Source organism: Heloderma suspectum, chromosome 6 (assembly GCF_057233095.1).
Source record: "Heloderma suspectum isolate Gila_16-S chromosome 6, 16-S_ref, whole genome shotgun sequence".
NCBI lineage: Eukaryota > Metazoa > Chordata > Lepidosauria > Squamata > Helodermatidae > Heloderma > Heloderma suspectum.
In genome coordinates this window covers 25,003,488-25,018,831 of record NC_139463.1, presented here as the reverse complement: position 1 = coordinate 25,018,831, position 15,344 = coordinate 25,003,488, and the positions used below count along the sequence as shown (strand labels likewise).

Genomic DNA, 15,344 nt, shown 5'->3' with positions numbered 1-15,344 from the left:
GCCTCTATCCCAAGTTGTCAGCAGCAGCAGCAATCAATCGCACAGGGTAAATGCTGGGCTTTTCTGGAGCGCAGAGCTCAGCGGCCCCCAAATCCTCTCCTCAACACTGCCTGCCTCTCGCTCTCCATGAATGAAGTGACAGCTCTGCTGCAGGACATAGGCAATTCCTTTTTAAAAAGAAAAGACCCACCACCCCTTCTTCTTTTTTCCTCCCATTCTGTAGATATTATGGATACAATTCAGAATCCGTGGTGGTAATTCACGTGGGAAGAAGATCCAGTTATATCTCTTCCCTTTCTCACCCACCTCCTTTGGATTAGAAAGGGGGCTGGTTATGAGCCTTGTCTCCTAAATGGGCTCTGATAGGGATGTACGAAAGTCACTTATCTTTTAGCAAAATTGATTCGCGGTGGGGGGGAGGCGCTCCGTCCCTCCCCCCGAAATTCTGGCCAGGGGGGAGGCGCTCCGTCCCTCCCCCCCAAAATTCTGGCCGGACGGCTCTGCTCCGCAGGGATTCTGCGGAGCCGCTGGCCGGCTCTGCCAGCGGCCGGAGATCTGGCCGCTGGCTAGCAGGGACGCAAATGGCGGCGGCCGTAGCTGCCGCTGTTTGCATCCCAGCAGTCAGCCGTGATAGGCTACGTAAATGTTTACATCGCCTATCACAGCTGATTTAAAAGGGAAAAAAACCCGTGCGTACGCAAATGGCGGCGCCCATGAGCACCGCCATTTGTGTTCCTTATTTTTGCCGTCTTAGTCTACGTAAACATTTACGTAGACTAAGATGGCGAAAATAAGGAACGCAAATGGCGGCGCCCATGGGCGCTGCCATTTGTGTATGCGCATTTTTTCTTCTTTTAAATCAACCGTGATGGGCTACGTAAACATTTACATAGCCTATCACGGTGTTTTTTAAAAATCTAGCCGTGATAGGCTACATAAATCTTTATGTAGCCTATCACTTTTTTTGTTTTGTTTTGGTTTTTTACTGGAAATGGCGACGGTGGCAGCCGGTCGGAAGACCGGCCGCCGCCGCCACCGAACCACCGCCGGAGCCGCCGCCGCCAGGAAGATCTGCCCAAGGTAAGTCCTGCCCCGGGGGGGGTGTGTGGCAGATCGTTCCGCCACTGATTTTGGGGGGCTGAATGCGCTGGCATTCGGCCTCCCCAAGATTCATGGTGAAATTCTCTGACATCCCTAGGGCTCAACGGAAGTAACTGCTTTGTTGTGGAGAAAGGGTGAGGGAGAGCTTGGAGGAGGGGAAACTTCTCTTATTGGTTGAGCAGCCCCTGCCAGTCAGATGATGTTCACTGCAATCCCCCCCGCAAATCCAGAAATATGTTATGTGAAGCGACTGAGAATGCTGTGTGATACACACGCTGTCGTGGAGTCTTGCCCGGACCAAAACCGGCTGCTAGAAAAATGCGGGTAAGCGACTCCAGCCTTCTCCTTCCGTTATCATGGAAACACAGCCCTTATGCCTAGTCTTCTCCACTAAAATCATGCATCTCCCCTGCCCTCCAGGAGTGGAGAGAGGCATGGAGGAAAGGTTTCGGCTTCCTCATCTCTGAGCATGTGCATGAGCGTGTGTGTGTGTGACAGTTTGTGTGTCTGTGTGTGCATGAGGGTGCATACACATGACTGCACGTGCGGCTATCGGCATGTGGGTAGAACCCCTGACTTACCTCCAATCCCTCCATAGCTAAATTATGGAATTCGCTACCACAAGATGTAGTAATGTCCACCAGTTTCTACGGCTTTTAAAGGGGGTTAGACAAATTCATGGAGAATAAGGCTATCAATGGCTGCTACTCCTGATGGCTATATGCTACCTCCAGTCTCAGAGGCAGTATGCCTCTGTATACCAGTTGCTGGGGACATGAGTAGAAGAATACTATTCCACTCATTGTGAATTTCCTACATGCAGCTGATTGACCACTGTATCCAATGGTAGTCCTACATAAACAAGGCCCATTCACTTCCATGGGTCTACTCTACATAGGAGTACCATTGGATGCTGCCCAGAATGCTGGACAAGATGGACCTTTGGTCTGATCCAGCATGGCTCTTTTATGTTTTTATGTTCGTATGCATGCTACCCTTGGAAGCAAAAAGTTTCTCCACCCTTGTTCTACACAGTTTAGAAGGCCCCCAATATAGGCTTGGGAGAATTATGAGGAAATGAGTCTTCAGGGCAGAGTTATATGACATTTTCAATACAGCATGCAAGTCAGGAAATGGGTGGTGAAGCTACTATCTGATTCTTTTATGACACATCCAGATTGAAGTCCACCATTGGGGATGCTTGAGGAACTTGATCTTTGTGAATTCCAACATGATATGTATTTTGACTGAAAATACATCTAGAAATGCATATTTTGAGAGAAAATATGTCTAGGCACACATTTTGAGAGAAAATACATCCAAAACATGCCTATTCTGAGAGAAACTAGGTTTAAAAAATAATTTAATTATTTCTTTTATATATTTCAAGACTAGTCTTTAAATATGTATTTAAATGCAGATTTTCATGCATATTTTTGAAGCATTCACAGATTAATGGAGAAATGGAGCAGCACGGAATTATGAGGGAGCACATATAAAGTGACAAATAGGCTGATCTGTCTGTTCCTTTTTTACCGCACTATCAGGCCGCATCCCTTGGGAAGTTTCATGTGGTGTTCTGAACTGTGCGTGCCGGTCATGTGGTAAACTAATCAAACTATATTTCCAGCATAGATCCAGTGCTCATAACACTCTCAGTAGTTAAGTACTGCACAAGCAGGCTTGCTATGAGAAGAAAGAGCAGTGGAATTGGCTGTGGCAGAACGGATCATGTGATGGCTCTCCTGCATGCACCAATAATGAATCAAGACACTGAACACACTTTCAGAGTTTTGCACTGACTGGTATGCTGTGATCTGGGTGCATGAGAGAGTTAGCAGACAACCATTATACATGGTGCGGATATTTTTTTTTCTCCCTCTCCCATAGCACAAGGACTCAGCATCATATTGAGGAGAAGTGTATTCTGGATAGACAAAAGACAGTGCTTCTTCATACAACACATAATTAATTAATTAATTTATGGAACATAGATGGTTTTAAAAGGGGCATCAAAAATGTATGGGGGACAGGTCTGTCAATGGATATTACCTATGAAGGACCACATGAGCTGGTTCCTACATGAGCTGGGTGTCAGGCTTGGCATCTGAAATGGTGCTCTGGGTACTTCTGCCATCTTGAAATAAGCCTAGGGATGAATGAATCTCATCTCTTAACACAGCCTTTTCCTGAAGTGTGACCCAGCCAGCTATGGTTTTTAGCACACGGCAGAATGGGTGGTTTTATTGCTGACTGATTTATATTGTTCTTGTGTATAATGTCTGTTCATGTGTTTTTTATGGAATTGGCTTTAAAATCTGTATATTGTATTTTTAAATGTTTTTAGTCTTTGTAAACTGCCCAGAGAGCTTTGGCTATTGGGTGGTATAGAAATGTAATAAATAAACAAACAAATAAGTTGTGTTGTTGTTACTGTTATATGTATTGTTGTTTCTATTCCATTGTATTTTATGTTCACTGCTTTGATGATACCTTTGTGGAAAGCGGTATATAAATTTGAATAATAACTAAAATAAAATCAATAAATTCTCCTCAGTTTCTCACTTTTCCAACATTGCATTCATTCCGTCCCATTCCTGCTCCAGTCCGAGAATTTCTTTTAAGGTCCACTTGAAAATTTGTACATGTTTTTCTGGATATTTCTCCTAATACGGGCATTTTGTATGCACATAATATATACCAATATACACATTTTGGCAAGTAATTTTCCCAAGTATAATAGATTTTTGTACATGTATTGTTGTGTTCACCTTTCCCTACGATACACATTTTTTTTTGTGTACATGTTTTGGTTTGAGAAGTCAAATTTGGAGAAGTACAAATATTGCTGTATAACTGCATTCCAGTTTGTGTGTAGCTTCAGGAAGTCCAAATCTGGTAAGTTCCCATTAAAATGGGAACCAAATGAATTTCTCACCCATCCCTATGTAAGGCGGGTGATAACAGGGCCCTTTCTGTTATGGTACCCCACCTTTTGAATTCCCTCTCAGGGAGGTTTGCCTGGTACTGTCTTAGTTTCCTTTTTGGTGCCAGCTCAAGTTCACAGGAAGGGGCAAGGGGGTGCATGAGCCATAACCTCCAGTTTCCCAGCTTTCCTTAAAAAAAGTCTCTACTCTTATGGTCCTGAGATATGAGGCAAATTACATACAACCACTATTTTGCCCATTCGTTTTGTGAGAAACTAGCTTGTTCCTGCCTTTCAGTGTTTTTATCCAATGAATGAAGTCATAGCAATGGTAACACACCCACTATCTTGGTGTGTTAACCTTTCTGGGTGTGTTAAGTTGGTTAAGAAGTAATTGCAGGCTCATTTAAAAAAGAAAGGAGGAAAGAAACCCAGGAGTTTACTGTAGCTGAATTTGGGCAGTAGTGTGTCTACCAAAAAACAAGAAGTAGCAGGAGTTCATGACTTTTCTAACTCAGGTCTTCTTAATAAAGTTTTTCTCTGAGTTTATACACATTTTAAAAAATCACGCTGACAATGCGTGCAAATAAAGTTCATCATTCTTGTACTGGTATTGTAGGAGACAGGGCTGTTGCTAAGAAAATATGGGTTATGTAGTCTTGCAAAGAAGCCAAGTGTTGTCATTCCTGTTTTACACTCCAGTGTGTGGGTGGGTAGAGTAGAGTAAGACAACTCTGCAGTGTAGTCTGATGTTGTTATCTAGTCTCCTGCTGTGTTGGTGTTTTAGGGAAATGCAGATGGGGCTGTGAAGTGGATTGTAGCAGCGCAGCAATGCAATTTATTAAGTACTAAAGGGGGTTGTTTGTGTGCATACAGGTTGAAGAGAACTTGCCATTTTTAGCTTTTGCAGGAGGCCCTAGAGGAATCTCTCCTCATCATCTCTCTCGTAGTGCAGGCCTTGGAGCTGAGACAGTGTGCCACACAGTTCCTCAGAAGTTAGTGTTTTCTCAGGTGTTGTAGTAATAAATACCCTGTTGGGAAGCTACCTGAATTTATTGTGTGTTGCCTACAGAACATAGCCTAAGAGTGAACTGCAAGCTGGCCCCCCTCCCCAATATTATCCATACTCTTCACCTCATAATGGCTATTGGACCAGGGCCCATTACAGAGGTGAAAAGAGTTGGGGAAACAATTGAGGGTTTCAGCTGTAGGTGGAAAGACATTGGCTTTCTTCACATGGAGCTTTTATCCTGTGACTGAGATTGCTCCTTCACAGAATTTTGCAGGCTCTTGATATGATTCCATGAACCTCCAAGGCACTAAATGCCCTTGTTCTGTTTTTAAATAGATGGCAGATAATGAGCTATCAAATTACCCCATCATGTTCTGCTTGAGTTCCCTCTGTGAAAAGAGGAAAAGCGGCAAGAAGAGGAGCGAGATCAATGAAAGATAATGGAATACTCAGATATGGGGAAAAGGAGGGGGAAAGGGGAGGGGGAAAGGAAGTTGGTGAAAAAGGGAGTTGTTGTGATCCTGCATTTAAAACGGAAGCAGAAAGCCCTGTTTTAATTGCAGAATTTTAGGCTGGTGTAGAGATGCCCATTGATCAGACACCAGCTCTACCCACTGGGAAACAACAGAGGGGTAGATCTAATATACACATTTCTCAGAGGCGAGGTCTACCTATCTTCATAGGGTTCAGTAGAAATTGGGATGACCTGGTCTATGTACCCAGTCTACCCAAACAACCAAACTGTACTTTGCACTTGTCTTTTGAAAGAGAATTGGAAACTGTGTAGAAACTATGGTTTCCAATTCTGGTTGGAGAGGCAATTGATGCCCAGTTCTTGTGGCCTTGTTGACAAAATGTAGACATTTTCTAGGGATGGGAAAGAAATTCATTTGGCTTGCATCTGAATGTGAACCCGTCTAGTTCATGTTTCCCAAACTAACATGTGAACCAAAACACAGTTATCCTCTATTAGCATTTCTCCAAATCTTATAGTGCTGTTCTTCAATCCCAAAATGTGTACAGAAATACATATATTAAGGGAAAGTGCATATCTTAGAGAAAACAACCTACAAAATATATTATATTAGTAAAAATAGCCCCAAGGTTTTCTTTTTTAAAAAACAGCCCCTTCTCTCCATCCAACAGTCGTCAAGTCCATCAGACCAATATGGCCTGGGTCACATGACCATCTGAAGCTGTGACATCCATGTTTTTTTTTTTTAGTTATCTTCTAACTGTGCTGATGTAGGCTTAGAAGGTCATATGAAAGTTTCCTCCACATGCTGATCTGAGTCCAAATTACTTTCTCCCACAACATTACAAGCTTTTCAGAGGCATGTGTAATGTCAATCATTGTTTAGTTCATTGTGTGGCAACCTGCACGGATGCAACAGGTTCATTCACAGCAGTAGCATGGCAGGTGGAAGTCAACACTGGCCAACTAAAAATGGCAGCTACATAAGGGTTAATTGGTTGTATAGAGCATGGGTGGGCAGAAGGTAGATCTCCAGATGTTTCCGACTTCAACCCCCAGCATTCCTGAATCCTGACCATTGGCCATGCTGGCAGGATTTAGGGAAGTTGAAGTTCAAAACATCTGGAGATCTACCTTCTGCCCACCCATGGCATAAAGGCTTCAAAACTGCTTCCCAGATCATTTTCACAATATCTATCTGCACACAGCACCTTGTATTGATGTAACTACATTTTACTAATTACATTTTTCATGAGTCACGTGTGTACATGATTCACAATGCCATTTCCCCCCAGCTAACTGTAGCAAGAACTGAGCTGCGTGTTTTGTATAAACCAACCATCCTGCTGTGCGGTGGAGACTTGAAGGGCACTGATATTTTAAAATAATATCCTGCCACCAGATTTGGTTTCCATTAGTTCAAGCGTGAGAAGCATTTTTTTTTTTCGGAAAGAAGCTGAATGCATGTTATTTAGTAATTATATATAAGGATCTGCCTATTGCCTTTCCACCATGGTATTCAAGGAGGCTAACAAAGACAATTAGAAACAATCCATCAACAGTAATATAATACAATAAACCATTCTATTAAAAAAAGTTAGCAAGAAAAGGAATGCTCCCCATAGCTACTGATATGTATGGTGACATTTTCATAAAATGTTTAGCTGGCTTTACAGCACGTTTTGAGTTTTGCATTTGAAAAAGACTCTTGCCTGCTCTGATTCTAAGAGAAATTACATGTGCGTGCGTGCGCGTGCACGCACACACACACGATTATGTCCATAGACTTACATTCTGTCCACAGTTGTTCAATAAGAGGTCGTTCCACCATAAAATTGAACAGGTATTTTACTTCATTTGAAAAATGGAAACAGGACTTCACATCAGTCCCTGTACATATATATGTCCTGATTCTTAATTAGGAGTATTCTTAATTGGGGTGATAAAAATGGTTAAGTTGTTAGCTCAGCTGCATTGGAAAGAGCAGGCTCTTTCTGAGTTATTAGTTCAATAAAATTGGTTGATGATACTATTACTTTTAACTCCTGAGCACATTAGCAAAAAAATAAAAAAACCCTCTAGACAGTATTTAAAGTAACACAGAACTTCAGTGTATTTAAAAATCACAGTCTAACCAGAAAGCTGCAGAAAGAAAGCTGTGTTTGGACAAGAGCAATGTGAGGTGGTGGTGGGAGAAATAGGGTGGTGCAGGGAAGCTTGAAAAAGGAAGAAAAAGTGCTGGAATACTCATAAAACCACATTATGAACTTATCCAGATCATTAGGGTTATTAACACGAAGCCCCTCATGTATTCAGAGAATATTTGATGGGAAATGTGAATGAGCCTACTGGCCAAGCCTCTTCTATAAAGATGCATCTGCTAGCCAAATGTATGTTGTGCATTAGCAAGAAAGGAATGCTATGCAAACATACAGTTGTATGGATGCAGGGTTCCTTCACTTTATCAGGAGCGCTGGCCAGCCATCCTGGTTGACCAGGGTTCCTGACTGGGTGGAGGAGCTCTATCTAATCTAATCTAATCTAATCTAATCTAATCTAATCTAATCTAATCTAATCTATACGCCCCCTTTTTCACTAATGCTAAACATGGAACCACTGGGGTGCAGAGCCATTGGATGAGTTTCTGCTGCTGATTCACACATTCAATGAATGTGTGATAGGGTTCATAAAACACCACTACTAAGATGGCCAAATGGCCTGCAAAACAGAAAGAAACCGTAGCAAACCAGATGCAACACCAAGCAGATTACTCAGGGTGACTCAAATGACCGAGTCAAGCTACAAAGGGAAACAAACAACCATCTTTTCATAGGAGCAATAGATACCAAACTCTAAGCCAGTCCCAAGGAGCAGAGTATAAAGCGGAAGGTACAATAATTGCTTCCTCAAGCAGCCATTTGCCACTACTCATCAACAATAAACAAAAGAACCCCCCCCCCTTTTTTACAGTGTCCTATCTCACTGCACTTTGTGACACTTTCACTGGTTGAACCACCAGGCAGGTCCTATTTGATAGCTAGCACTAATATGCCCGCCACACTGGAATTTGTCACTGTAGGGTTTTGCTTGCTTGCTTGTTGTTTTTTGGCATAATTTTATTGACTTCTTAGCAGCAATGACATCAGAACAGGCCCCTTAGGCCTCACCCCACAAAAGTAAACACATTGCCCATAAAGAGGACACCAATTTGCATTAAACGTCATGTGCTAATGTATATGTATCAATGCAAAGTTAGAAATTATTGCTACCATTTAAATAAAAAATGCAATCAAACTCGCCATAGTGGGGAAGGCTGTGACCAGCTGGCCTGTGTGCTTCCTCAGTCTTCTGTCCAAGGACTGACTTCTGATGGGCAACGCCAAGGTTGCTGCTCTCCCTTCTTATGTTTTTTCTTTTCTTTTGTAAACTCTTTAAACTGAACTTGCACAGCACATCCCTTTAAACAGAGGATGCCTTAAAATAGGAGACTGTCCTCTGTAAAGCAGAACACATGGCCACCGTACACCAGAACAATGCATGAAGGCCACAGTCTAGAGAACAACAGGCAGCAGGAAGGAACACACTCTTGGCTATAGGAACATAGGAAACTGCTTTATACCTGGTCAACTTATGTGTCCATCTATGTTCAGTAAATGGTCAGTGAATACTGCCATTGGAAGCAGAAATTATAAATATTACTTACATTATCTTTACGGCTGAAAATTCCTGAATCTCCTTAGTCTTGAAGATTGGAGAGGTCCATTGCAGGAGGACGCTGTTTAGCTTTATTGTTGCTTTAGTATTTTGGTTCTGATAAGAACTTCAGTTATAAATCAATGGGTTTATTATTTGTTTCTGTTAGGTATTTGTTCTATTATGTATATAATTCTTTTTAGTTTGTTCTATTATGTATATAATTCTTTTTAGTTTGACCACTGAGGAAGACCTGTGTCGAAACGCGTTTGGTCATTTTATACTATTCTATATTGTGGTTGTATTGATCATTTTAATCTGTGTTTTTTAAAAAAATTACTATAAAGATTCTAAAAGAAATTCTTTCATTGGAGTTTTTAACTGCATTAATTCGTGGTGCATCCCAATTCAGTGTTTGTTGTGTATTGAGCAGTTGGGATACATATTTCCTTCGTGTTTGCATCTATCTACATTCACCAACAGCAGCTCTCCTCAGTCTCAGGCAAAGAGGTCCCCTGCTATCATATTCTCTTAACCAGGGAGTGAACCTGGGGCTTTCTACATGCAAAGCAAGTGCACTACCATTAGGTTTTATAGTTTAAGTCCCATTCATTTCAGTGGGTCTGCTCTAACATGGGGTACAACTCCATGAGTAGGAATAGCTATTGCTACTATAATAACCGTCTTAGCTATGACAGCTTTCCCCAACTGGGTGCCCTCCAGATGTGTTGGACTACAACTCCCAGAATCCCCCAGATAGTGTAGCTGTGCTAACTGGGGGATTCTGGGAGTTGCAGTCCAACACAACTGGAGAGCACCAGGGCCAGATCTATACTAGGGATGTTAGAAATCCCTACCTGGCTCTGTGCCAGGCAATCCGCGGTGGGGGGGAGGCGCTTTGTCCCTTCCCCCAGAATCCTCCCCAGCCGGATCCGCTCTGCGGCAGCTCCGCTCCACAGCCGGCTGGGGCCGGCCGCAGCTGGAGTTCCAGCCGCTGCCGGGCTGCTGCGGCCGCAAATGGCGGCCATCATAGTGGCTGCCATTTGCGTCCTTGCAGTAAGCCGTGATAGGCTACGTAAGTATTTATGTAGCCTATCACAGCAAAAGGCAGCCACGCAAATGGCGGCCGCTACGCCATTTGCATGGCTGCCTTTTGCCGTAATAGGCTATGTAAATACTTACGTAGCCTATCACGGCTTACTGCAAGGACGCAAATGGTGTAGCCGCCGCCATGTGCACCCCCGCTCTTTGCCGTGATAGGCTACTTAAGTATTTACGTAGCCTATCATGGGTTACTGCAAGGACACAAATGGCGGCCGATATGACGGCTGCCATTTGTGGCTGCAGCAGCCCGGCAGTGGCCAGGAGACCAGCCGGAGCCGCAGCTGCATCTGCTGCCGGAGCCACAGGATCCACCACCAGGTATGTTCCGTCCCGGCGGGATTCTGTGGGGTGGCGGGGTGGGGGAGGCCGTTCCGCCACGGATTCCAGGGGGGGGGCAGATTCTAAAGAATCCAGCCTTATTGGAGTCCGTGGTGGAATTCTCTGACATCCCTAATCTATACCTCCTGTCATATCGATACGAACCCTTCATGGTAACGCTATAATTCTCTTGCACATGTATACCTCGTAGCACACACAACGACATTTGCAGTGGTATTTTGGATAATATGGAATCAAAAGCAGGAATGATGCTAGAAAAGCAGTATATGGAATGTGTCATGTGCCCCAACAGTTATCAGTGCACTTCAGTACCGATAAAAAGCGCAAGTGTAGATCTAGCCCAGGTTGGGAAAAGCTGAGCTATGTCATCAATTTCATAACATGTGCAATTTTATAACATGTGCAGCAGGTATCTACCGCCTCAAGAACATAGACTCCTCAAGAACATAGCTCTGTTTGGGAAATTGACTGGTAGGATTGGCATAGTAAATGGAATTGATTAATATAACTTGTAATATGCTAAGCTAGGGAGAGTTGCTCTAAACAGAATCATTATTAGATGGGTTCTGAATCTGAAAAGTCATACCTAGAGAGTACTTTGTAATGGATTGTTCTTCAGCTGGGAAGAGGTAGTAAGTGCGCTCACTCAGCACCCTGTCGTGGTTCAGATGCTGTTCAATGTGTTTAATGCTGGCTTGGATGAAAAGGTGGAGAACAGTCCATCAAGTCTGAGGGGCTGACACTGTGTTGGTGTGGGCTGGAGACAGTTCAGTAGACAGGATTAAGATTCAAGCCAATCTTCATTGATGGGATAACTGATCTGGAAAACATCAAGAAATCAATTCAGGGTTTAAACATGGAAACATTGAAAAAAAATCCCTATAAAATATAGTGGAAGAGGGGGGAAAAATCAAATGCAGTCATATGGCAAGGACTAACTGAGATTTGGTGATCTTAATTCTTTATATTTAATTCTTCTAAAGCTAGTGTAGGCTTCTACTTTGTCAAGTGACACTACCTCAGTATATATCATGCGTATATCATATTTTTACATATTGTATATTACAAATAGGACCTGCAACACAGTGTTATAGTATATCCCCAACTCCTGTAAGGAAAGCTTCTGTTCTGGGCTTCAGCTTAGAACAGAGCCTTGTAGTCCTGTTAAGGACTTGCAGGGGAGGATGGGTTTCAGCACTGAGGTGTATATATGTGGGGACTGGGGAGGACACTTTCCCCTGCTATGATATAGAGCTAGGTAGTTTCCTGGGCACTTTCTAGCCATAAAGTGGGGGACTATGGACAGTGGGAAAGGGAAAAGGTGTCATTTCTCCTTTACTTCCTCTGGAAACATCCCTATATAGTATGGAATGGGGGTCAGAGGTGGGGGGGGATTATCATTATGGCTACTTGCTACAACCTCATGGATACTCACGTTAGGGGCTTAAGCAGTCCAATTTCCTCTCTCCATTGCCCTCCATTTTGCTTCCCTTCTCCGTAAGTGATACCCTGATATTCCATTTCTCTAGTACTACTCTTAACAACAGAGAGCAGAATCACAAAGTATGGCTAACTTCTGCTTCCTAGAACCTTTCCCCCCTCTCTCTAAAGGCTCAACTGCCATCACAAGGACCTCACAGGTGCTTGTCACACCAATTTGTTTCATGAAACAAAAAACCTTTGTCAAATTTTAGCTTTTAAGCTTGTGGGGGCATAGACTTGTTCTCTGTAAAGTACCATGCAAACTGATTCTAATAGTAATAGTAATAAATTGTATAAGAAATAAATATAGTGTTTGTCATTCATCTTTGTGCCTTCTACCTCACTAGCTGGAACACTGGAAGGCAAGAGGTTTGCTACTTAGCGCCAATGGGAACTTTATTCATAAGCATTCAAGCCACCCGGGGTGAGCAGTGATTTGTGCTCCGATTGTGCTGGGAAGACAAGAGATAAGCCTCCCCCTTGACACGTCTGCCTTCGCAGTAATGATCGCTTGCCCCAATGTGCCTGTAATTAATAAAAAATAAAAAGGGAAACATAGCTATATGCTATGCATTCAGTACAGTGGTGGCTGGTGCCTGCATTGTCACTGGGGCAGTGAATCCGCTCTGGGTTTCGGTCAGAACCAGTCAGAACTCTACAGGAGCTATCCAAGGTGATATCGGAGCCACCTGCCTCCACTGATTCAGTGTAACATGTAGTTTTGCCGTTAGTGAACAATTGGGTACAATACTGCCTGCCTACATTGCTTTGTATCTCTACAAGTACATCAGCTAGAGTTTTCTTTCTTTAAAAAGAAAGGAAGAAATGAAAGGTGAAAGTTCAGTGAAAGGATCTGGGAAGAGCCGGCCCTACCATAGGCACAGTGAGACAGCAGGTGCTGAGGGGTGCTGAGAGAGCAGGTCCATGCTCGCCCTGCAACCTGCCCTTGGCTCCCTAACCTAGCCAGCTGCTCTCAGGCACAGTGGAGGATGCAGTTCTGTTGCCAGCACTGAAGTACGATTCAACTGCCAGTCAGTTCAGGTTTTGTTAATGGAATGGAGGAAAGTGCCATCTTGTCCTTTGCACCAGGTAGCTAAATGTTTTGGGCTGGCTCTGGGAATATCTCAGAGGGGGCAGGCTCCCAGAAGCCCCACTGTTGCTAAAGCCCTTCCTGGAAGGAATGTGTAAGCCAAGCTGAACATATTGAAAGAAAAGCAGAATATTACATAGCTGGACAGATAAACATATCCCCACCAGGAGGCATCTGTGAAAATGTTTTTGGTGAAAAGAGAATTGTGGAAACCCAACTTACCAGTGCCATCCTATAGGTGACTACTCAGGTGTAAGCTTCATTGAGTTCAATGTGATATACTCCCAGATAAATGAATAATGTATTTCAGCCTCATGCTTTGGGGTGTTTTTTTTTCCCCCAGGAGGTACTGCCCCCACTTACAAATATTTTAATACTAGAATGTATCCTTCACATTTACAGATTCAGAAGTCAGCCTCAAACGCCAACACCTTTCCCATTATGAATGTCTTAGTAAAGCCATTCCTGCACCACAACAATTAACCTCTCCCCCTCGATTACATCTCCCCAAATTTTCTCTTCTGAAACCTCTCACATGGCATCCTCCTACCTCCTCCACCTGGCCTTCTCTCCCCAGCACCCCTTAGGTTATGCAAAGAAGACTGCCCTGGAGCCATTGTGTTGTGGGGGGCAGGGGAGGTTCAAGTCTGTCTGGAAGTACATATCAAAGCCAGAGTTTAAAAACTGCATTGGGGATATGGCAATTATCTCCTCTCACCACATTTCTCAGCCCTGACTGAGGTTTAATTAAAACCAAGTTAAAACACACACACACACACACAGAGTCACTATTTCAGATATTACTCTATTGCATACCGTGTTTTTTTTTTAAAGAAGGAAAACATAAAGCTTTTATCACAGAGTTTTTAATTTACTGAGAAAACCTTCCAGCTCAGTTGGACATTATTCACTCATAATATTTCCTTTAAAGAAATAAATATATAAACTAATCCCCCATAATCTCCTTGAGTTGCACCTAAAACACAGTTTCTTGCAAGTGACCTTTTCCAGAAAGGCTGTTTCTATGGCAACGGCATTGTTCGATTCAGTCAGGAGAAAAATACTGCATGGGGGGAAAAATACTTAATTTTGCTGCATTTGATGACACATTTAATGCTGACAACATGCTAATGAGGGCAAAACCTACTCTCGTCAATGTCCTTTAGAGCCATTTTGGAGGGGAAACCAATGATCCAATATAGGAACTGTTGATCGCCATCCAAATTTACAGGTATGTACGTTTAACAGAGAGGATCATTATTATTGCTATACGAACTGACCTCCAGCATAAGACAGCCCATAAAGAGCTCAAGCTGTAATTACTGAAGTAAGGTGATAACTTTTGGTTCAACTACTGCAGTTCTCTGGGGACAATATCAGAGAATGTATAAATACACAGGGTTTTCCGGTATACCCATACAAACTTTATTGCTCATAGCCAAAGGCCACCACAATCCAATATAGTTTCCCAGTACTCCAGGCATTGGGATTTCCCCCTCTATATGTGTGTTTGGAACCAATTTTTCTGACGTAGTAGCAAGGCTGTTTTGGGTCCATTTGCTAATGCTCTGGTCTTACATTTTTTCTTAATAACTGTCAGGGAAACAAAGTAAAAGAGAAGAGGCCTAGAGAGACTTATAATTTTTCTTTTGCTTTTTAACAGTACCCCATCTCCTACTTAAAAATAGTGCTGCACAGCAAAATATCTACAGATTCCTCTGGCTCCACCAGCAAATCTCTACAACTTTTTATTTTTTATTTTTTGTTGACTGTGAATTTTCTCTTCTGCCTGTTCATCTTGCCCCCTGCATTTCCCCCTTTGTATGCCCTTTAAATTCTTCTTCTTCTTCTTCTTCTTCTTCTTCTTCTTCTTCTTCTTCTTCTTCTTCTTCTCACCTCTCTCCTATTCTTCTCTCGGTCCTTTCCCCCACTCTTTCTTCCACTTCATCATCATCCCTATGACATTCTAGCTTTTAAATCAGCTGTGATCAGCATTCAGCTATTTTATGCAAAATAAGCCATGCTAATTTGTGTCCAAAAATAGTCAAAAGTTGAGAAACACTGAAGGCAAATGCCACATAAAAGTGCATTGCATTCTCTGAACTTTGTTCTGAACCAAAAG

At 42.8% G+C, this 15,344-nt stretch overlaps 1 protein-coding gene across 4 annotated transcripts in view; it reads right to left on the bottom strand.

Moving 5' to 3' along the window:
• Positions 1 to 15,344, bottom strand: part of PKNOX2 (PBX/knotted 1 homeobox 2) — a 531,025-nt gene that overhangs the window by 253,873 nt on the left and 261,808 nt on the right. For all 4 annotated transcript variants that reach the window (XM_084803817.1, XM_084803819.1, XM_084803816.1 and 1 more), the window contains one exon: positions 11,237 to 11,470. The gene's annotated coding sequence lies outside the window, so the exon portion shown is untranslated. The remainder of the gene's footprint in view (positions 1 to 11,236; positions 11,471 to 15,344) is intronic.